Source organism: Heterocephalus glaber, unplaced genomic scaffold, assembly GCF_053883595.1.
Source record: "Heterocephalus glaber isolate CG9 unplaced genomic scaffold, H.glaber_assembly_v1.0 deba00000809, whole genome shotgun sequence".
NCBI classification, from domain to species: Eukaryota; Metazoa; Chordata; class Mammalia; order Rodentia; family Bathyergidae; genus Heterocephalus; species Heterocephalus glaber.
In genome coordinates, this window is record NW_028258163.1 from 734,357 (window position 1) to 758,580 (window position 24,224).

Here is a 24,224-nt window from a genome sequence, read left to right on the forward strand (position 1 = left end):
CTGACTATTCACAGAGCAGAGATTGTTCAACTGCTGCAAAATGTACAAAATGAATTTTACAAAAATGAATTGTAAGGAAGGCCCCATTACAATGATTTTACAGCAAAGATGTCAACATCAATTTTTCTTTCATGCATAGCTAATAATTAAAACAGCATATTCCTAAAACAATTTATCTCATATTGAAATACAAAGTTATCTTTACTCTACCCTTTTTATTCATTGCTGCTGAACCCATACCATTGTTCAAACCAGGAAAAATAAAACAAACTTGGCACGAAATACTTAAAACAAAGGCTCATCAATATTCTCCAATTTGTAAACATCTCAATCACAGCAGTGGAAAAAAATGTAAATTTCATGTGCTCTAAACACTGAGGGGTCTATTCTCTTGCCAATTCACATGCGGAACTCCCATCAGCATTAATGGGAGTTACACAAACCCATCGATAATAATAATACTTTGTACATATATTGTGCCTTTCGTCTAAGGCTCTCAAAATGCTCTAGGCACAAGGAGGCTGCTCCCAAGTCTGCTCTGGCAAAATACACAATGAAATACAAAGCAGCTTTTGACTCAGCAGGTACAGAATTAGGGACCCCCATGCCTTATAATCAAGCCCCATTTTACTGATGGGAAGCCAGACACAAAGAAGGCCAGTTACTTCCCCAGAGCTCTGAGCCTGCACCCTGATTCTATCCTTGAAAAACCAGATTTCCTTCCTCATTCTAATGTGACTAACAAGACAAACGCCCTCTCTTTGGCTGCTTTTAGCAAGAGAAATCAGAGTGAATGAAAAGTCTGGTTCATATTTATATAGTTTACTGCTAGGCATGTGCTGTTGGAAAGATACAATAAAGTCAGGTTTTGTATTTTACCGTTTATTTCTTACAATATTTCAAAAAATTATTTTCTTTCAGTTTCTTGCACAAACACTGAGGAAAAGATGACCTTTCACCTGTGTAACTGTAGCTCTTTTACTATTACGTCATAAAATGAGATATTTTTAGGTTCCAAGGTAAAGATATGCATGAATCATTGCAAAAATATTCACAAAAATTATAAAGCAACATAAATGCATGTATTTTTATAGCATATGGCTATTAAAGTTTAATTTAAAATGTGTATGAAAATATTGTATGTAGTACAATTCATCCCTATTTTTTCTGTTTTTCATAATTTGTTGTGAAACCGAATCATTTTACAGTTTTCCATATGCCTGTTGTGCTAATAAATTCTGAATAAGCAAGAAAAATCTTTCCTAAACTGAAAACTTGGTTTCCAATAAAACATTATAATATATTTAATACAAAGAACATAAATTTCCCTCCCAAGTTTTTCCTTCTACACCAATCCTGAGATTTAACTTATGATAAGCACACGTAACTTCAGTCAATATCTCTGTTGACTCTGCCTAAAGTAGATAATTAATCTTTCTCACCGAAAGCTACTCTGGACAATTTAGTGGAACAAAATATCAAAATATCTTGAAAACATGTTTAAAAGACTAATATGAGCACGAGTGCGATAAAATACAAGCAAGTCTGCCCTTCAAAGTTTAGTCTGCTGTTAAAAAACCAGAATACCCCTAAACATGAGTTTGAGCCACAGACAGCTTAAGCCAGGTAGGAAATTCTCTATGCCTAAACAATCTCCACTTTATATGAATTCTAACCTTTGTCTCTCTCTCTAACTTTAACATGGTAAAATGAATGACTTCCTAGTGTTCATACACATAAGCTACCGTGTCCACTCTTTTAATCCTATGGAGATATGATTAGAGGAACAAAATCCTCCAGGGATCAAACCCTTCAATATGGTATAAGTGGGTGCAGCTACCCACAGCATAGAGGTTTGTGTACATCACTTCTACCCAGTGCATGAGTCTCAGAGCTCCTCTCTTTCCTGACCAAAACCAAAACAAAACAAAACAAAACTAGGTAACTAAAATGAAAAATCTCCACGCTCCGCCTGTTGCCGTAACTACTCACTATTCCAAATACTAAGGTCTTCTCTCCTCCACCTCTCTTCTCCTTGGCTCTTCCTACTTTGCCTACTATCCCATAACTCAACTAACCCAACAGAACCAGTTTGAAATTCAGTTGGGACCTTGGTGACCTGTTAATGAATCTACAGAGAGGAGAAAAACTCACAGTGTTGAGTTATGCCTGGTGTTGCTAGCTGACTTGGAGTCAGAAATGCTTGAAGCATTAACGTAATTGCAAGAATGTGAAAAATGAAGCGCCCAGCTCCTGAGCAAAGTGAAAGGTCAAAGTAAGCCTCATACACAAGAAGTCCCTGGAAGATAGCCTCATTAGACCATTCAGTCGGTGGCATCTCCTTTCCCCCTCTTTTATGCAGTGTTTAGGGTGTTTTGTTTTTATAACAGATATGCTCTCACTTTCTGCTGCTGCAATTTGGGGCAGTGGGAGGAGGGAGGGATTGAAAGGTTTCTGGATCTGACCCCACTGAGAAGCCCACTGCGATATGGAACTACCGTCAACTCTCTGCACTACAAATTGAAATCTATGCATAAGCTACCTCTGAAATTCCTTCTAATTTAGTCTCTATTTTATATACAGGCTAACTGGTATAATAAAAGTAGTATATAAAACCTAAAGGATACAACTCATAAGTTCTCCCAGTTTGCCATCTGACAGGATTCACCTCTGTGCCAGCTCCACTTGCTGAAAGGTGGATTCTGATTTGGTCTCATTTGCATGTGAACTACATTCTATAAATACTCTATTTTCCTAGATTTTTCTAGAACTCCAGGAGTCTAAACCTCTGGCCAGAAACTTGGAGGAGGGAAGACATTCACCCTACATCAACCATCCCCTTTTAAATGGCGTATATAACTACAGCTCAAGTTGTTACTGTCCTGTACTTGGAAGGCTGTCTAATGCTTAAATATTGTGGCTATAAACACAGTCATAATAGAGATGAAATAGACCTAGGAGATCAGACACCATCTAATGTAAAATATTAAAAAGTAAAATCTATACACTTTTCACATTTGCTTTCCTATATACTCATTCAATAATGTGTCTCCCTTTAAAATATCATGTTAGTCATCGAAGAGTTATCCCTACCAATATATAATTGCTCTCTGTGCAAGAGGTGAGTTTAAAATGGTAAAATTTATTTTAAGTGGCACAAGGTTTCCCTGACATCCACAGCTGATGTCCCCCTCAGCCTGTGATGATTCTAATTCTTAGGAATTGTGACAAAAGTCACCGTGGCAGCTAAATGGAAATAGGAACAAATATTCTCCTAAGAATTTCAAAATCCACTTTCCCAAGATAAGATTCCATATAAAATTCCTCCAGTATTTCTGGAGCTAGTAAGAACAGATTTTTGGGTCTGATGTGCATTGGAGGTGTTAAGTATTTGATTAAAGAGAATTCTTAGAGTTGATATTATAAGCAAAATATCCTGTTTATAGTATAATTAAAACCAGTGAATTACAGCAGTAAAGTAGGTCTGTTGTTCCATTTATTTTCAACAGAGTGAAGTGTAGATAACGAAATTTGTTTCAGAGAAAATTGGCAGAACTAATCAATTGTTATTGCAATGCCTACTTAAAGAGTAGACAGCTAATGCTGACTTTCTTTTTTATAAACAAAATAAGTGAAGAAGAAAAGACAGTCTTCCTAAATAGTAGCTGATTATACTCTTTAACCTGCCACTCTCTGGTCTACAAGGAGGCAGATGCACTGGTATCACAAAAGATTCGAGTCATTGTGCTCATGCCTACTTTGCACAAGGACGAGTCTCGGCCTTTACCTTGCTCACTGCTGTTGTCTCCACTCTGGGACGCATGGCCCCCGCTGGAGGGTCCTGGTGTGCCTGCTGAGTGGGTTGAGGGCGCATCATCATGGTCTCGCCATGATGAGGGGTTCTGATGTCAGGAGGCCAAGGAATTTGTCCAGTTACCATTTCAGCCATAAATGAGGAACCCAGAGACGTGCAAAGGGAGACAAAAAACATGTGTATGTATTAGTATCTCCAGAACTAGGCATACATACATGCTGTGTCACGGTGTGTCGTCCTTTAAGGAGTGCACAGGAGGAGGAAAGATGCTCTAGAATCTGATGGATGAGTGCAGCATGTACACATTTGCTAAAATTAACTGGAAATTCACATCATGATAAAATTATTAAAGTAAGAAAAAAATTTCCTAAAAATTAAAGTCTCTTTTTACTTCTGTTATCCTAATGAGGGAACACTCGTCCAAGAATAGATCCCAATGCTTTGGGGTAATAAATGCTTTAGACCATTAACATCTACAAAACTCAATGACTCCATTAAAAAATCACAGGCTCAAGACTTTACAGAACAGCCCTTCACATCTTTCCAATGCACTGCCCTAAAATAACCTGTAAACTCTCAAAACTGTGACCGAGTGACAGATTATATAACCAACAGATGCAATGATGTGAATCACCGCACCAGTACCTAACACATTATTAACGGTCTGAGTAATTTGCAGAAATGATAATTTTTTAAATGAAATAAATATGAGCCACTTGTCATCTAGTAAGCAAGATAAGACTTTCACTTGAGTTCCAGGGAAGCTTTAAATGACTGAGCAGTCATCTTTCTGGAAGAGCTACTTGTGTCAAAGGACATGCAAAGGCGAAGTTACATAGCTCAGGCTACTTTGCTGAGTATATTCTTCTCTGGTTCCTCCTCCCCTTTCCTGATCATTCCCAATACCCTGTTGCTGATAAAGGAAAACAGGAATTCTAGTGCACAGGAAGGACTTTATCAGCACCACATGAAGGCAGGCAAGAGATGGAATTTCCTCTGGCAGAAACAGAGTGGGAACTACACATGAAACACAGCAGCCTTAAGGGCCAAGCTGTACACTTGCTACCTGTACACCACATACTTCAACTGAGCCCACAGACCTACTGGCCAGTGAATTTGTTGGGGAATTAAGGAGAGGGGCAAAACTTTTTAAAAAAATCAATCTCTCAAAATACACCACTGTTCTTCCTATAACTGGTAAATAAGTATTCAGGGATCCATAACATGCAGAGCTCCTGACCTTCTAGAAGTTCTCTTGCCGTATCGCCGTTACAAATAGTTTATCAAAAAAAAATCAGTCTGTCATTTTTCTCAACTACAACTCCATAATGTATATAGAGTATATAAAATGTTACCTAAATAAACCAGAAACCTGGGTGACACAAAATAAGGAAATATTCTTGCTTGAAAAAACAACAACAAAAGAAAAATCTCCCCCTATAGATCTGCTACAAACTGATTGCAAATTAATATTTGGCAGTTTTGATAGATGATGAAATAATTCCGAACCTTATGGATTAATAACATCTGTATAAAATCATGCTACTGGCACTGCCATCAGGCAAGCAACTGATGCAAAGTGAAAACCCTGAGCAGAAATTTCATGACCACAAATACAGCACAGGTATAGGTCTCTAAAAGAAAGATATGTTTGAGAAAGTAGATTAGTGAATGAAACTAAGTAAGGAAAAATAAAAACCAGGTTCTCTAGCCCCTATTAAGAAAAAGTCACTGCTGTGAGCTCTCTTTTTATCTAAGTTAGAAGCCACACCCACAGTTTCAAGCTGAAGGCAGACAAAATACAGGGGGCTCTTCAGACTTTGCAGTGTCTTCTTGTCAGCTGCTTCCAGGATGGTAATCAGATAGACAGCTGATGTAGAAGATTGAGATGAGAAAAGACAAAAGAACAGCGTAGTCAGAGTTTAGTTCTGCAAGGGCCTAGGCTCACGCCTCCTTTTAGAAAAAGCAGTAGCTGCAACACATTTACCTCAGCTAAACTTTTCAGTGTATATGGCAAGCAATGTTAATTTTATGCACCGCAGGCTTTTTATTAAGCTGGCTGCTATAAAAGCTCCTTACCCCTCATGAAAATTACAATAATTAACCAGTAACACCTCAACTATGTTTTAAGGCAAATGTCATCCAATAGCTATTATATAATCGTTCAGATGAAGCTGGGGCAAATCTTTCTGTTTAGCGCTGTGGTGATTTGCAGGATCCACGCGGGACTTCCTGCAACTGAGAACACGAGATTGTCCTCATCGGCCAAATGTGTGCTAAGTTTTAAAGTCAGTACCCATGCATTTATAATTCAGTGTATTTCTTTCAATGATTTTTTTGCAGGAGGTGTTTTCTAAACAAAAGGGGAGAGAAATAAGCCTCAGATGCATTACCCTAAGAGCAACCTATTCCTTCAAATAAGTTGAGTCCTCAGTTTTTAGCCCCGTTCCCAAATTTCCTCAAGTTGATTATCTAACCTACCATTCCCCTATCACTTGCTCCTTCTCAAAATGCTCTCAAAAATGCTCTCTTGAAAAAGTATTATTTCTCACTGAGGGTTTAACTCAGTGGCGCCATACCTGCCTGGCAAGCACAAGGTCCTGAGTTCAATCCTTGGTACCAAAAAATATCATGTCTCTTTCCACAGTGTCTCAAGAATTCTGTGTGAAGGAGTAGCATATGATAGTCACCTAGTATATAAGAAGGAAGAACACAGAGACCCCTGTGGGCATCAGACTGAGGAGTTACTTCCTTGAAGTTGTCCATATTCAACTAAACACACACACACACACACACACATAAAGAATATATACATATATATATAAAGATGCATAATGATAATCCAGTCGATTAAAAATTAGTCCTCCTTGGTCACAGAAATTTGTAACCTCCATGGACAACATAGTGTATTCCTCATTAAGGCTGTTCCTTTTTTTCTTAAATTAAAATACTTGTTTGTATCGTAACTCCTTTTTTATTTTCCCCCCAGATACTTTCCAAGTTACATCCTTCAAGAATAACTGTCTGGATTTCTGCCAAATTATGTGCTGAAGTTTAGTGAATCCAGAGATCAAAGTGGCATAGGAAAGCATGTAAAACCACATGACTTATATAGAAAAATAAAGAGAAATGCTCTCTGTGGGTAAGAGTGTGGCTGAGTATTCAGGTACGTGCATTACACAATACATGTCCTGTTCTCCAGTCAAAGGTATCAGAAAGACATCCCAGGGCAAGGAGGAAAAATGTTTCTATTCCCAGTGGCTTTAATAATTGGGAGTCAAATATGGTACTCTTCTTGCTATTACATAATTGCATTAAAGAGCAGTGTTACCAGGAGAAAACCAATGAACACTGAGTGGAACACAATAGAAAGAGATGGAAAATAGATACAAGAAGCTTGGTCTCTAGGAGCAGTATTTTCTATTTGCTGGGCTACAGACTCACAGCTGATAATGCAAGTTGTAATTAATATAATAGCAGGAGACACTATGGGCAGAGCTTGTAGCAGTGGGGCCACAGGAGAGCTCTCTGCTGCTCTCCTCGGTTTCTCATTTACACACAGCTCTCCCTAGAAAACACAATCCTGCCAGTGTTTTCTCCCTTGGAAGTTAAAAAAGAATTGATTTAGCACCATCACTGAATTCTGCTAAATCTAGAAAAGTGCAGAGAGGACAGGACTCTCTGGGCAGAGGAAGTGAATCATAAGTGCCCCTCTTTTGTTGAGGCCGCAGATATGTTGGGACTGTAACGTTTTAAACCAGAATGGTACTTATGTGAGGGGCCTGCCTATGGGATATAACCTGATAAGTCTTGGCAAATGGGTGGCTATTTCCCTGTTTCAATGATTCCACACAGTTAAAGTTGCTTCCATGGGGTCACTGGGGTAAAATATGTAAGTATTTCCAAATAAACACAAAACCAAATGGAGTAGTGAAACGTATCAGGCTTGGAAGAGAAAAGAAGGCCATACCACATACAAGTTCTGTCTAAAGTAATCTGAATCTCATTTTAGACCCCAGCTAGAAAGGTAATTCAGTGGATGTGGTACAGAAGACAGGAGATTGGATGAAGACTGAAGGGTGCTGACTCTCATGGGCCATCTGACCCACAGCAAGTGATGCCCTACATTTCGCTTGGGGTCATTTCCTTTATCTCTTTAAAATTAAGTAATTGGGGCTGGGGATTTAGCTCAGTGGTTTGGCTGCCTGCTGTGCAAGCACAAGGACCTGAGTTCAATCTCTGGTATCAAAAAAAATAAATAAATGAAATAAAATAAAATTAAGTAATGACTTCCTCTTATTTGTATTATTAAAAATAGTATCAAAATAACCATTTGATTTTTCTAGAGCTCACACCACATCAAGTGAATACAGTAATTATATATGATCTTGGAAAGTGCAGTAAAGTAATTCAGGATATGTGCTCACTGGTAGACAGTCATAATAAACATGAAGATATTTTGATCAGGAAAGGTGGCAAGCAAAACTAATATATCTGCACAACAAGCAACCTAGTGTATTTACACAACAAAGGCAGATATACTTGTATCAATACACATAATTAATACTGTCACTTATTTGTCATGACTTTATGATGATGGTTTAATTCCAAATTATAATTTTTAAAAAAAGAAGAAGAAAACTCGTATCCTAGGTATTTGAGTCTACAAAAGTTAAACATGCTAATTGTATGGTTTGAATAAATGCTGGAATTTCAAGTTCATTATTCTACAGCGGACACAAGAACCCAGGAGATCTGTGCATGCTTTCAGAACCTGGACTCACTCTTCAAAAATGTAAATAGAGCTGGAGTCTTTCCCTCATCTCCCTACTTCCACCTCTTCATTAAACTTTGGGAGTTAAAATGTGAGCAACTCTCACAAAAGTGGTAAGTGTCTGCTGCAGACTCCTTCATTTAATTGAGAACTTTCAGAGAAGACAGAAATGTATTGCTAATGTATTGCCATATTGTAAAGATCCTCCTAATTTTAAATTGTACTGGGATATTCTGAGAACACTCAGTATAAAATTAATTACAATGAATTCAAATAATACTACTTTTTTATATGATAGCAAATGTCCATATGGTTATCCAGTATATCTATCTTTATTTCCTGTTACATTGAAAACATATTCCTACTGCACAACCTAAATGATTTAAATAGTATAATTATTCTTGATGAGAGGTTAACAGGAAAGTTAGCAACAGCCAGAACCTATGTAGCAGCAAAAAATAAAACCAAACAAAAAGCCCTGCCTCTTCCCCAGCATGTCTCCTTGAGTTGGTGGACAGAGAAGCCCTCTGTAGAAGGGTCCCGAGAGGCTTTGGCTAGCATACCATAACATCTAATCTTACGCTGCCATGGAAGAAACTAAGGGGTAAAGTCACTCATTAACATCATTAATATTATTATCAAGTCTCATTATTCCCTCTTGATCTTCAAGAGAAAAACCACTTAAACCTAAACCTCCTTTCACTACCACTCACTTCTAATTTTTCAGGTAATAATAGGATTTGTCTACAGTATTCTATCAGGCAACACAATTTTGGAGATTCCCCCTTCTGATGTTACACATTTTAAAAATCGTACAGACATAAATAAACTTGACATATCCAAAGTTGCAAAAGAAAACACTGGCAGGTCTTCATTTAAATTATAGCATAAAAGTGATAGGTCTCCCACCACCTCAGCAGCTATTATGTATAGTTGCTGCCCTCTTCCTATGGTGCCTTGCCCCCTCCCCTGTGTGACATCACGCCAAGATGGTTGCTCCCACCAAAGAACAAACCCTTCTTCCCAGCATGGCCCTGTTCCCGCCCAGAAAGTAACCTAATACTCGCTCACCTCCTACCACCTAGTGACATCACGGGCTCCTCCATTCCCTAGTCACTCCCTCACTCAACCCCACCTCAGCCCCTACAAACCCCACCCCAGTCTCTATAAAAGACTCTCCCTGCTCCGGCCATATTGCTTTTTCTCTCCTTTGTTCAGAGACAGCCAGGCAGATCTATTCCCCTAATAAAGGCTTGCTGGGGCCTGGTCTGGTCTTGGTCTTCAGCACTTTTACCTGACATTTCTGGTGCCGTGACTCGGATGGTAGATGGTCCATTAATGGACGGTCCCCCCCAGGATGGGGTTGATTGACCTTTTGGCCATCTCCAACGGACCTGTCTGCCGTTGCCAGGACCCTCGGGGGCTTTCTTCCTTTGCCATTGCTGGCGCTACACATCCACACCGGTCACCAATGTCTGGGTGAGTTGGGAGTTCAGCCTACCTCTCCTCGGGTTCTCTGTCTCGTGTTCTCTCTTCCCCTCCGGGGACTTCTCAGAAATCCAAGCGCTTGGTCAGAGAAACCCCCACGGCCTCTGGGCCCAGGACCGTGCCCCTGGGAGACGTCCCATCGGCCCGCCTCCTCTCGTTCTCTCCCTTTGGGAGACTCACTCGGAGTTTGTCAAAGGAGACAAGGATGCTTCTCCCCTTTGTCTTTCTCCCCAGGGGCTGCCTCCTCCTCACCCGCTCTAATCAGGGGGCCCAACAATCCAAACCCCGCCCCTCAACGCCTCTGGGCTGCCTTCTGGCACAACTCAAACCCCTCGGATTGTTGGGACCAGACTTTAAGCCAAAAAGACTTGTTTTCTATTGTAATCAGGTTTGGCCTCAGTATAAATTAGAGAATGGGTTTCCAGGGCCCAAAAATGGGACTTTCAATTTTAACTTACTGTGTGATTTACACAACTTCTGTCAACGCAATGGCAAATGGTCAGAAATCCCCTACACACAAACCTTTTCTACCTATGCTCTTAACCCTCCCTCTGTCAAACCTGTTCTCCTTCTCAAGTACTCCTAGCCTCACCTCTCATACCTCCCCCACTTTATAACTCTGTTGATAGGAAAAAGTTTTAAAGCTTAATAGATTAGCTATTGAAGTAGTTGTGGAAGCAAACCAGGTAGTGTATCCCTTCTAAAAACTTGCCTTAGCCCATTGCTTCTGCTGTTTAAAGTAAAGGTTATATAGCTTCTTTGATTTGTAGCTCCACTATAGATAACATCCCAACTAAAGAACGAAATGGGAATCCTTGAACAAACTTGTGAGACGTGTGCCTTAACTGTCATGTGTTTAGGGCTGTCATCGGGGCAGAAACCACCTGTGTCTAACCATTAAACAGGAATTGGAACTTTATTTACTTAACAAAGACCCCTAGGGATGAGATAATGATGGACAAAAGTATAAAATGCTTATAGTGAGTTGGAGACCAAATATTTAAAAAGCTGTAAGTAAAAGACATATTTTTGATATAAAAGGATTTTATATGTTTGTCTTGTCAGCAGGACAAGACCAAAAGGCCTAGGTACATAAAGAAGGTATGTGGAAGTGATTTATGAAGGAAACATATATGTTTACTTGTTGGTTTCAAGTTTGTTATAAAAGGTTTACAGGAATAGAGGTTTCCTTCCTTCTGATTTTAATTCTACAAGACATCTCTGTTAATTGACTTACAAAAAGTTTTAAATAGTCTTATTTATAATTATAAACCTAAAATTATAAAGAGATTATAATTCCTTTGGGCTAAATATATTTGAGTGCACCCTAGTTTTAGAAATTGTCTTGTATCTTTGTTTTTTGTCCAATCGTACAGCTGTTTTGTTTATAGATAAAGGTTATTAAGTTCAAGGCATGCTCCCCTTGGTGAACAAAGGAGCGGCCGCATGGAAATATTTTCCAGTCTTTGCTCACTAGGGGAACCTCAACAGTTTTCATCTTACAACAGACTGACCCGATGGTTTTCATAGCCTTATAAAAGACTTATATCAATAAATATTACTTAAATATATTATTATACTGTTTAAAGTAATTGTCATCAAAGGGATAAATTCTTAATATGTTGTTATGGTATGCTTACAGTGGTCATTTTCAAAAGACTAAATATCCTGTAAAAAACAACAATAACAAGGTTTTATTTTTTTCTAGTGTACTAAATGCATTTGTACTTTCTGACTGTACAGGTTTTCTAATATTTGTTTATGATAATAACCTCCTTTTGATTCAGGTATTTGCCTTTTCATACACTCCAGCTATTTATAACAACAGATACACACATGGGCTGAGATATTTTCTTTAGATGGTATCCTATCAAAAGATAATTTATTTATTTTTTTTTTTAAAAAAGATAATAATTTAGATAAAAACTTTTGGTGTTTTTAAAAAATGAGTACGTTTAACAATGGCTATTTTATATCAAAACGGACATTTAAATGTGTTACAAAGGTAAAGTCATCATAATTGTCATGTTAAAATATTATTTGTGGCTCTTTTTCTGTTAATATTCTACAGGAATTCAACTACTAAAAAACAACCATGACTGATAACAGTAACAGTTCTCTATATTTTAAATTCCAAAATGCTTGTCATTCAGGTAAAACTATAATAGTTATGTTCATTATTCTTGTTGCAATGCTAATGCTATTGACCTTCTCTTCTGGGTGTTCAACAACTAAAGTTTGGAGACCAGAACAAAAAGGTAACTGGGCTATGAGGACAGCCAATATTTTGGCCCCGGCCCCTCAAGGTCAACAAAGTTCCAGGACATGAGGGAACCTTCTCTACAGGGTCCTACATCTTTGGTAAGTCACTCAACCTCCTAAACTGGGAGATTGCCGGACACCAGAGGACAATGTACTGTGTGCCAAAGGAGGGTCACCAAGAAAAATATCTCCAATGCTTTCACTGAAAGCAACTTGGTCAAGCAAGGCCATGACCCATCCTGATGGCTGACACTGACAGAGAAGCAGAGAGGCACTATGCATGGTTCCAAAGTAATGGCCTGGGGAGACTTAACTGACCTTAATAACAAGAGGTTCATATTGAGTGACATATGTCTCACTTTAACTTGGTCTTAAACACCCAGCAGAAAAAAATAACCAAAAGAGGTATAAAACAATGACATAATAATAAAGCTAGGCTTCAGAAAAATTAAGACACAGCCCACCCATTAAAATCTTTTGGTTCACTCATGACACAGCCATTTCAAAAAGATAAATCTTTGGGTACTAAATAGAAGGGAAAATCATTAATTAGCTACAAGTGTGTACAGATTCTTTTCAGAAAAATTAAAAGAAGTTCTTTACAGGTGTCCAATCCTAGAAACCACTGGTCTCCAGATCTCTCCTTTTAGAAAAGTGTTTTTCTTATTCTGAGATAACTAATTAACTATCATGTAGTGATCAAAAACAAAAAAAACAAAAAACCATAAAGTAAGAGTATTGGGAAAAAATCACCTGCTTGTCAGCCACAGTCAGGGTAAGTTCTACACCAAGCAGCTACAAGATTTATTCCTTTTAAAATAATGCACATCCTTGTTCTCTGTTTATGATGCCTCTTCTCGTTGTGCTCATATTTCCTGGATACCTACGCGTGTCTAAAAAGATCAAGCCTTTTATGTTACACTTGATCCCTCAAGTTGGCCAGGGTCCTTGTGGAGGTTATCAGTTCTCTTTATTTTTAAATATATCTAGGAGGCTTCCAAACACTGAGAGATACAGGAATCAAACTGTCCTGGCCTTGAATTTCAAGGATAAGTCAGGTTCATAGTAACACTACACTCATCGGTATGTTGGCCTCCAAAAGACATTTGCTCAGTTACATACACCTTTTATATTAAAAAAAAAGGATTATAAAGATTATATAAATTGTGTTTATCACTTTTCCACTCATTCTCTAAGAGCAAGGACATGACACAGGGGCCCTTAGATCAGGAGCTATGATCTCTTATTTCCATAACAGTCTGTTACTTCTATAACAAATGAGCCCTTAAACATCCAGCTGTCTCTGTAAAACCTATGTAAATAATGAATAAAAAAATTACATGTCAAATGAAAAAAATTAAAACTCAGTGGGCCAGATAGATATGCCCCCCAAGGTACTAATCAATGGTGGGGTACGTCTGGTTCCTGGAACTCATGGCTCGCCTGGCTATTCCTACTCTTGGGACCCCTCAGTATTATCTGTTTAATTCTCTGTTTTGGACTGTGCCTGGATCGCTGTTTTCAAACTTTCTTGCAGGAACGATTGAGGGCATTCACCAGCCAGACAGTCATGGAGTTCACCATGGCAGGTTACCAGCCAGTACGATAAAAGGAGGAGGTCCCCGCTTGCCACCGGCCCCATGAGATCCAGGTCTAGCCCCGATCTTCGCCCCTGGTCAGCAGGAAGCAGCTCCAGAAGAAGAGACCTTCGCCCAACTATCATACAACAAAAGCCTGGAATGACAGGTCTCCCACCACCTCAGCAGCTGTTATGTATCGCAGCTGCCCTCTTCCTACGGTGCCTTGCCCCCCCCGTGTGACATCATGCCAAGATGGCTGCTCCCACCAAAGAACAAGCCCTTCTTCCCAGCATGCCCCTGTTCCTGCCTAGAAAGTAACCTAATACTCGCTCACCTCCTACCACCTAGTGACATCACCGGCTCCTCCATTCCCTAGTCACTCCCTCACTCAACCCCACCTCAGTCCCTACAAACCCCACCCCAGTCTCTATAAAAGGCTCTCCCTGCCCTGGCCATATTGCTTTTGTCTCTCCTTTGTTCAGAGACAGCCCGGCAGATCTATTCCCCTAATAAAGGCTTGCTGTGGCCTGGTCTGGTCTTGGTCTTCGGCCCTTTTACCTGACAAAAAGTTGAATAAATTTTGTTTTATTAGTGACAATATCAGAGCAAGTCAATGTTAAGGCACTCCCATTATCTAGTAATGAACATAATTGTATTTTCTTTCTGCTGCTTAATTCTTTTGAAGGAAAACAAATGTAGCTTGTTATGGCCATTAACTAGGACTAACAATATAATTGTATAACTGTATGCACTCCAAGAAAGTAATGATTGGCTTAGAGAATGTATTTTAAACATACATTTCATCTGTCTAAACTGGATCTGAAATAGATAATAATTTTTATATATAAATATGAAATTATAATTCATTTGTAGATTTAGGGACCTGATTTAAAATGATATAAAATAGATAACACAGATATCACCTATGTTTCAGAGCTACTACTGAATATGAAAAGCATGATTATTTCAAAACAGTTTTCAAGTTGAAGCTTTTTTTAAAAAATTGCTTTTTTGGTATGTTTATTTTAAACAGGATAAATTTGAATGTCTGCAAAACAACATAAACTGCAGCTGAAAATCAAAGACCTGTTTCCTTCACTATCATATATTTTCTCTCCACTGTGCTACAGAATAGTGGGATAGCCATTATCTACCTGTAACTATTATTTTTGTGTTATAGTAAGAGTATAAGACAAAGCATATTATAATATTAAAAATACAAGCATGCAATATGAATTTACTAAGCCCAAAAAAATAGTAAGCAATACTGTACACTGTTTTCTAATTAATTCTAAACTTCCTCTTATCATTATGCACATCATGTGTGTTAATAATAAACATACAAATCAAGGTTCTTCACTGACTGTAAAAAATAGGCAAGCCTGTTGTGGCTGTCCTCTTTTAATGCAATTATTTATATTGGAATATTTATATGACATTGTGGAGTGTGAAATCAGCATGATTTCCCACTTAATAGAATATCAAATCCATTCTTAAAAGTCTACCAATAACACTTGTTTTGAAGCTATTTGTATCTGTTACTTCTATTCATTTATGTTTTCAAGTTCTTAAAAAGAAAATGAAAAAACTGTACTGGTAGTCGATATGTTCCCTTTCACACTTCCCGCTGCTTCCCTATACACAAAATTTCATGCTTATTTTCTCTCCTTGCCTGCTCTTCCCTTACACACACACACATACACACACAATGTAGCTTGATACCACTTAATAAGGATAGAGGTGTATGTGTTTTGGGGGTGTCAAACAGCTGTCACAAACTGTCACCTCCACAAGAGAAACCTTGGCACACAACAAACTACATTTCTTTTTTAGCTGTCATTATTCATAGCCAATAAGTTGAAATGCTCTCAGCATTTTATGTGCAAATAAAACCAGGAGGAAGCTCAGTAGATCAGAATAGTGGGCCAACAGAGAAAACAACAGGCTGTCTGGGGCCTTCTGAACTGGTTCATCATCACTCCTGAGCCAGCTGCACCAAAAGAGCTCCCGCCTGGGGCAATGTATTAAATATGCATATCAAAGCAAATGAAAAAGAAACCTGAAGATTCAAATTGGACACATTTCCATGCTGAAAATGTCCCCCTCACAACACTTTTCAGGTAGTGGTTCTGTGGTGCTTTCATTTTTTTGTGGCTGGGGGGTGGAGGGAGGGCGAGTTTGCAGGAAAGGCTGAAAAGCGAAAGAGGATTCCCTTTGTGGAGTTGAAGGAGGAGGCCTGGAAATGAATACAATCAATGCACCTATGGTACCAAAGTATCAAGACTGCGGAGAGTCCTCCAAGGGTTTCTCTCTCATTCTGCACTGAACCCAAGTCTGTGGCAAGCTTCTCCATTTCCCACTTGGTGTGCTGGTGGAACAAATTACTGCTTCATTTCAAAACACATAGCAGGGGGCTAAAGTAAAAATGTTATAGTTCAGATCTCTAGGAAATAAAAGGCTTTAAATTATGATGCCCAATGAGGTGGCAAGCCCTCGTGGGTTCAAAATAAATCAGTTGTCATATTTACTTGACTGGGGGCTGGAAAGGGGAGCAACAAATGACAGTGTTGACTCATAAAAAGATGATGACTGTTAAATTATTAAAGCAGTATTCTCTTAAGTACAATTCTTTCTTGTGTATATTTAAATATTACAAGAGTTTCATAAATTGGTATTGTCTATCAGCCAATACCCCTAACAGCCTAGTTTATCTTATCTCTTCTACAAAAACATCAGCATAGTCTAGCTCCATACATCCACTGGAAAAAGAGTTGCCAAGAAACTGTTCTAGAAAACCAAGTAGTTGGGATCCCTACAAATAACATAAGAAACGCTTTTGGGGGCCAGGGATTTAGCTTAGTAGTTCTGGTGCCTGCCTTGCAAGCGCAAGGTCTCAAGTTTGATCCCTGGTACCAAAAAAAAAAAAAAAAAAAAAAACGGTTTGAGAAAAGCTTTTGGCTGCAGGCACTGTGAACCTCTCATTCCACAAACCGTGGAAATAGATCCCTGCCTATTCCCCCAATAATGCAAATGCACATGAATTTAGAAACAGAAAGCAATGAACACAAACAAATTTTAAAAAACCAAAATAAATATTTCTGAGGTAGTGTCAGGCCTTGTGGACCACAAGCATACACACTGTGGAGTCACAGATAAGCAAATAAACTTTCCATAGCTGCTGCTGCACCCTTTTGACTTCATTGAATACAGTGTACAAACACACCCAACACGTTTCCCCCAAGGCGGGCGCTGGAAACAGGTAAGGGTAAAGACAGGCGCAGGAGCCTTCAACATCATGGTATTCACTCTGCCTCACAACTGGATATCCCAGACTGAGGTTTTTCTTTTTGTTCAACTTGTATTCTTAGGCTGGTTTCTCAGATGGTGCAAAGGTTAATTGTTAAAATCTACACCTGCATATTTTCAAAACTTTAGGTGACAGGAAAAGAAAACCTCACAGAAGTTTACTCTCTAGGCATCTCAATTCATTACTCTCAACCCTCAGGCACGGGGGGCTGGTTCACAAACTGCCTTCATGATGCAGGGCCTGTTTATCTCATACAGGGAGTTAAATGAATATTTCAGCCACAAAGTTATCAGACTACAGCCTTTATCGTTTAGGCTCTGAGCTCAACTCAATGTACAGACCCCCTGTCCCCCAGCCCCAGGCCTGAGTTCCTATAAATAAACTGCTGTTCACACCCTCTCTTTAACCTCACCACTCTTGCCTTTCCTACCAGCTGCAATCTTTCTTCTCTTTGCTTCTTTTTCAAATTTTCCGTCTCACTACATATGCTTTTTTTTTTTTTTTTAAAGCATCAGACTCACTAGATCGGTTCCAAAATAGGATTAAAAAGAGAGAATAGAAAGAAATCTCCTTTCCTGGCTTGACATACATAGTCATTCCTTACTATACTCTCCGTCCTCATTCACCAACTGTTAAAGTGTTAAAACTCAACCACTAACCTATGGTTACTCCATCATAATTCCCTTCAGCTTTCTGTAATACATTGTTAATAATTGGTTCATCAAGGTTACTGTCTTTTATTGTGAAGATGCTTCAGGCACTTGGCAATAAGTCTATATTCTGACAATAAGTTTCTATAGAGCAAAAGCCCTGAGAATTGTAATGTGTTCATTCACTCCTTTTATTTCTAATGCAGTGCAAAATTGCCAATAATTCTCAGGATTTTCATCTCTGGGAGAGACTGGGAAATCAGTCCTCACTCCCTCTCCCCTAATTCTCTCCTTCTGCCACCCCCCTCCCAGGTCTTGTCCTGCTATCTTGCCTCTTTCTATCCCTGCTGCACTGATTATGTATACAGAGTTGAGAAACCAGAAACAAACAATGGACATGATATCAAAAGAAAGAATTTGCTAACACCCAAGTCACCAAATCCAGGAAACTTTACACATTAAGAGAACAAATCATTCTATCAACTCCCTGGTTTGTTTTCTGTGTTTTGTTGTTATTATTATTATCATTATTATTATTATTTTGGCTCTCAGCATAAATAAGGAGGGATCCAAGAAAAGGGAGATGAAGTGTATGATAACAGTAGTGAGAGAAGTAGAGAAAAGCCCCTGAAGAGACCAAATCATTAAAACAAACAAGAAAACTAAATTAGTGGAACTACATGTTAAAACAAGTTTTTGAAAAAATGTTTTACCCCGTTTTACCCGTCTTACCCTTTGGCTTTAAAAGAACGCCAAAGGCTCCAAGATGTACATGGTCAGCGAGATTTGTGGAGGAGCCTGACAGTTCGTGGTCTGACTTGGAGCTGCCGTCCCTTTCATCAATGGCAAGATCAATGGGCATTTTCCCTTCAAACAGCTAAGGTACCAGTGGCAGAAGTTAGCACACAGTTCGTGGACCTAGAAGGAGGGTATGATGGAGAGTTCAGCTTATGTTGTTATTGTTTGTTTCATTTTTAAAGAGGAAAAAATACCAGGTTGCTTTGGAAAGAGCAACAATGTGATGTCTTCCAAACTAACCCTAATTAAGGGGTATAGTTGAAGGCAAGGAAACAATAGGGCAATTGTTGCAGCAGATATTATTCTCCAGAGACTTCGCTGAGCAACAAGTTACAATAAAAAGAGGGAAAGAAATAGGACTGGAAATAACTGGGTTCAGACTGGGGGACCAGAGAGGAAAATCCGATTTGATGATCATTTCAAAATATTAAAACCTTGGGACTAGGGATAGCAGTAATATTTGCCATTCATAAGCCAGGAGTTTTGTTTGCTAGGAAAATTGAACTGCGGAGCCCTGTAAAGACACCTCAGAGAGCATGATTCCCTCTGTTTGCACCTAACTTATGAACTCTGGGCCCAGGGTGAGCAGAACTAATAGAGACACAAGCAGAGAGTGTCGGTTCATTTCAAAATAATCCTGAGTGTTTAGGGGGGAAAAGTAAGAGGGGTGCTTTCAAAGGCAGGGCTGCCCTGATTCACTCATCCTCCGAGCCCCGGGGTTGAGCAACTGGAGGTGGAAACATGTTCAAAATCTCCAGGTACGCAAACCCTCCTACTTCAGGTTTGCTGAAAATATCCCAATTAGGAGTTGTGGCTTAATCAACATGCGAGTGAAATGTTATTTCCGGCTTACCTTTTCTAACTCCAAAAGATGAAACCTTAGTACTTGTATTGCTTGTATCATCTGAAAAGAAAGTTTAACAGCTTGGGGTTAGGGCTCTGTGACTCTGGGATCCTGCGGGGTGGAGGGTGGGGGTGGGAGGTTGAGTGACTTGGACGGCGGGGCGGGGCGGGGCGGGGCGGGGCAGGGGGAGGGGGGACAACAACCGAGCCGGTGTCCAGGCAAAACCCACACATCAAGAAATACTCAGCAAAACCAAGTGATTACTGATCATCTCTGCCTCATTGGCCAGGGGTAGGAATCGGACTCGACCTGAGCTTCATAGTAATATCTTTCCCCTGTGCGGCTTATTTTAAGAACTGCTTTCCTCGGACTAGGCCTTCAGATCCCGCCAGAGTCCTCTTTCACAGTCCCCTCCCTCGACTCAGGCCAAATTTTAAAAAAGGTCGCTTCTCTGGACAGAAAAAGCTTTTTAGAACCACATACCCAGCGAAATCCGTCCTCACTGAGGAAGGAAATACTCAAGATGAATGGCGAGGCTGGGGATTTAAGTACTTTTAATATTGAAATCGTGCAAATTAGCAAAAGAATCGCACCTCAAAGTGGCCTGCGCTGGCCTGGCCCTCACCCCAGCCCGCCCTCCGCTGACCCCCGGTTACTTCCTTAGGGCTGGGAACCCGGGTCGTTGGCCCGCCCGGCCAGCAGAGGAAACAACTCGCTTCTTGCAGCTCACTAGGGAGGCCGAGACCTGGAAGCGCCCCGGCCCGAGTTCTCGCCTCTCGCCTCTCGCCCCGGGATCTGCCTCGATGGCTTCGCCCTCCATTCCCTCGCCGGGCTCTGAGCCGTTCCCTTCCTCCCTATGGCCCTACAGCTCCTGAAGGGGGGCTGCTCGAACTCCCGGGGACTCCCCGGGTCGGTAGGTGCTCCCGGGCAGGGGAGAGGCCCGCAGCTGGGGAGAGTACAAAACCGAGAGCCTGACCAAAGTGTCCAGCTCTGGATTTGAAGAAAAAAGTGGCTTTTCGGCGCGAACCTATAAGAAGCAGGGGAAGTCGGCATGAATTACTCAGTCGGATTGGAAAGACAAACCCTGCTACCCCTGAGACGCGGTGTGCGGATGGGGCCGGGGGGGCAGTGGAGGGAAGCGACTGTGGGAAAACACACGAAGCAACCCGGAAGCTGAAATCAGCGGGATCGCCTGAAAACCAAGCAGGGCCTTCGGGTCCTGGCCCCATGAAGGAACACCAGGTACCACGGAGTTGCAGCAAGCAACTCAGGGCTGTTCTCGGCCTGCAGTACCCCCCGATCCAGCGGTCCGAGGGCTGGGGCTCTGCACCTCCCTGGCCTCCGTGCCTCCAGCAGACCTCTCCGAGGCGCCAGCTTCCTGGGCTCCGGGCACTCCCCGTCCCCCACTGCCCCTCTCCCCAATTCTTGTTCTAGTAGCCGCAGGCAAGGGAAAAGGCCAAGCCCCAGATGAGGGGCAGGTCAACTTTAATTCGAGGGTCGGCCCGGTGTTCCTGGCTGGGGGGTGGGGGGACAGACACCCACGTTTATCTCAGCTTCCAGTTGGCCCCAGGCTCAGGGATGGGGGTGAGGCGCAGAGGGCGGAGTGGGCCAGAGGAAAGGAACGGATCTGGGGTCCCGGCCTTTCCCTCCTTTCCGGGGAAGCTACGAGGAAAGGGAGGGAGGGCGGCGGGTGGAGAAAGTTGGACCTGCTTGGCGAAGACTGCGATGTCCTCCTTGAAGGAGTCGGTGGAGCAGACGTCGCCGCCTGCCACTCGGGGTTCCCGGGGCGTGCAGATCGCCAGCTCGCACTTCTCAAAGACCAGAGCTAACAGGAAACAACGGGTGCCTAATGGGCAGCGCCACGCAGAGACACACACACGGAGGCGGCGTGCAGAGGGGAAGGAGCGAGAACTGTAATCAACAAGTTTGGAGGGTTCGAGTCCTTCTTTAACACAACAGGCACGCACCACACTTTCCAACCCTTCCTCAGTCAGCCGAGCCTGGGTCAGAAACACAGCCTGCCCTTTTCCCATCGGCTCAGAAGTCCCTCAGATCTGGTCAGAGAAGTCTCCGGCCACTTTTGCCCGCCAAATTGAAAAAAAAAAAAAAAAAACACCCTCAGTTGGAACACAATGAAACAGCCCAGAAACTCGGGCAGCGTGGAGCCCGGAGTTCATGCAGGCTCCTTCAGCACCGGAGGCCAAGAACCAAGCCCAGCGACCCAGCCCTGACCTCCCGAGAAAGGGAGTATCTTGGAAATAAAAATGGCTTTAAAGGGCATCTCAAACAAGGCCAAACGCTTCGCCTACACACACCGGAGTGACACTGCCTAAACTCGAGAGCACGCTTCTCATCGCTCCACCCCCTTGCCTTATAAGCTTGTTTGCTCTACTTCTAGTAAAGGCAGGGCGTGGGGGCCAAAATAATAGGAATGTTAAACACGCTAGAGCTGCCTTCCAAAGACCACATTTCTCCCAGCATTGCAGCAGACAAAAATAAATGCATCGTGTTTTAAAACTTGGAAGTGTGCATGCTCAAATGCCCTTTGTGTTCCTCTGGGCGGCTCAGCTACACTTCCGGGATGCTTGCGGCCTTTGGCTCTGGGCTCAGTTGCTGTTTACCCACTGTTCCCTCCCCTCTGTATCCCGCTGCCTTCCCAACCTACCCTCGGCCGAAAGAGCCCTCAGTGCAAGCATTAGTACCGAGCGTGCCGCCCACCCCTCCCCGAGTTCTCTCAGAAAGGAAAATAATTTCCAGCCATCTACCTTGCGCCCCCCAAGTGCAGCTCCGGGCAAGCAGCAGTCCCTTCCACCCGGCTGCACTTCAAGGTCTGCCCCTTTATTTACAGAGAATTAAGAAGGTGATTAGGAGTTCCTGGCCGACAGAAGCAACCGTGATCCCAGCTCAGGCTGCATTTAGTGACTTTCAGACCCTCGGTAGGAAACTGAAGAGGGGGAAAAATGTTGCTCTTCAGCAGCAGGAAACGTTCCCCTTCGTCAAGGCCTCTGTTAGGGGCCTTGGAACAAGCAGCCCTGCGTCCTTTGGCCAGGAATTCTGTCCTTGGGGAGAAGGCCCAGGCAAGGTTCTGAGGACGCAGTCACTCCGGCTGTGGGGTTTGGAGGACCGGGCCGTGGGAGTGGAGGAGTCTACATCTTCCGGGTCCTTGACTCAGGGGCAGAAGGGCTGGCTCCCTTCACTGTCCTTTCCTAAGGCAAGCAGCCCCCTACCCCATACAGAAATAACTCCCCACTTAGCTGTCCACTCCTCTCGAGACAAACACACACTCTCGCTCACACTCACACACAGTAAACTGGGTCCGGGGGTCGGTTTACCCACAGATCGCTTCAATTCGTTGATAGCGGATCCCATGCTGGCCGGCATGACATTTGGGTGCGGTAGTGCTGCGTGGCGTGAAGCGGCGGCCCGTGGTTCAGGTGGTAAACTGGAGGGATCGGCCGAGGCGCTTCAGGGTCTCATACATGGAAGCGGGAGCCCCTACTCCGTCCATCCCTCCGTAAAGGGATCTACTGTCAGAGCCGGCCAGGAGGAGGGGGCGCAGAGGTGAGAGAGAGCAGAGCGAGGAAAAAGAAAAGGAAGCAAGGGAAAGAAAGCGAAGCCAGGAGTGGAATGGGGCAGAGATGGAAGGGAGAGAGAGAGAAAGAGAAAGATAAAAACCAAGTCAGAAAAGACAAAAGTACCCAGCACAAGTTGAACACACAAGAAACCAAACCAGGCGAAACAACGGAGTTGAAAGTTACGGGGAGGGGGGTTGTTTTAAAATCCTACAGGAAACAGAACGACCCAAGAGGAGCTTTTAGAGGAGAAAGAGGAGGCGGCGTGGCCGGGGATGCAGGGGGCCGCGGGGAGGCCCCGCTCCCTCCGCAGGGTGCAGAGCCATAGCGAGCTCCCCGGGGAGAAGGGCAGAGAACGCGAGGAGGAAGCCCCGATCCCACCCCTCACCGCCTCCGCCGGAGGATCCAATAAATCAAAAGGCGAAATGAAACAAAATAAAAAAAGAAAAACGCTAATAACCAGGACGTGGACGCCAACGCGAAGGCGAGGGAAGACTAAGGGCGAGTCCCTTCCCCGGGCGGCAGGCAGCGGAGGGTAGGAGGAAGAACGTGAAAGTTACCAGAAACGTTATTTAGCAGCGGATTCCCTGCGTCCTTGTCAATTTCAGAGACAAAACAAGCAGCCCGGGCTAGTCCAGGTGGAGGCTCAGCCGCTGCGGCAGCGCGGCCCCAGAGGCGGCCCCGGCGGCGGCTCCTACGCAGCCTGCGCCCGCCTCGAGCCGCGGGAGCAGCGGCGAGAGAACCGGGTGATCGCGCTGCGGGGGGGAAACGCTGGAGCGAGGCGAAAGCGTGTAACAATTGCACACGCACTCGCCGCCCGCCCGCTCGCACAGCGCTGGAACACGCGGGCCCAGACACGCACACCCGCAGAGGCACGGGGGGGGGAGAAGCCGATGAATAATTTTGCTGCTATTTTTTAAAATACTGGCCGCCATCAAGCAGCGAGCAGCAGCGGCTGGAAGGGAGAGCAGGCCTGGGGCAGGCGCCTCTTAGGAGAGGATCTATATCTAGGTGAGTGTTGGAGACTGAAACCTACCCTTTGCGCCATCGGTCTGCGCCCCAATAAACTCCTGGATGTGTCGTCTATTTAATATCCTAGTCCGGATAAGAAAGTGATCTAGGCTGAAGATTCCTC

The 24,224-nt window shown here is 42.6% G+C and overlaps 1 protein-coding gene across 1 annotated transcript in view; it reads right to left on the reverse strand.

Annotated features, from left to right (window-relative positions):
• Window positions 1-23,923, reverse strand: part of LOC101700858 (large neutral amino acids transporter small subunit 1) — a 92,543-nt gene extending 68,620 nt beyond the window's left edge. The window contains 5 exon segments of the mRNA XM_013078357.3: window positions 3,788-3,902; window positions 18,608-18,793; window positions 19,527-19,577; window positions 22,854-23,044; window positions 23,650-23,923. The gene's annotated coding sequence lies outside the window, so the exon portion shown is untranslated.
• Between the last annotated feature and the right edge of the window lie 301 nt (window positions 23,924-24,224).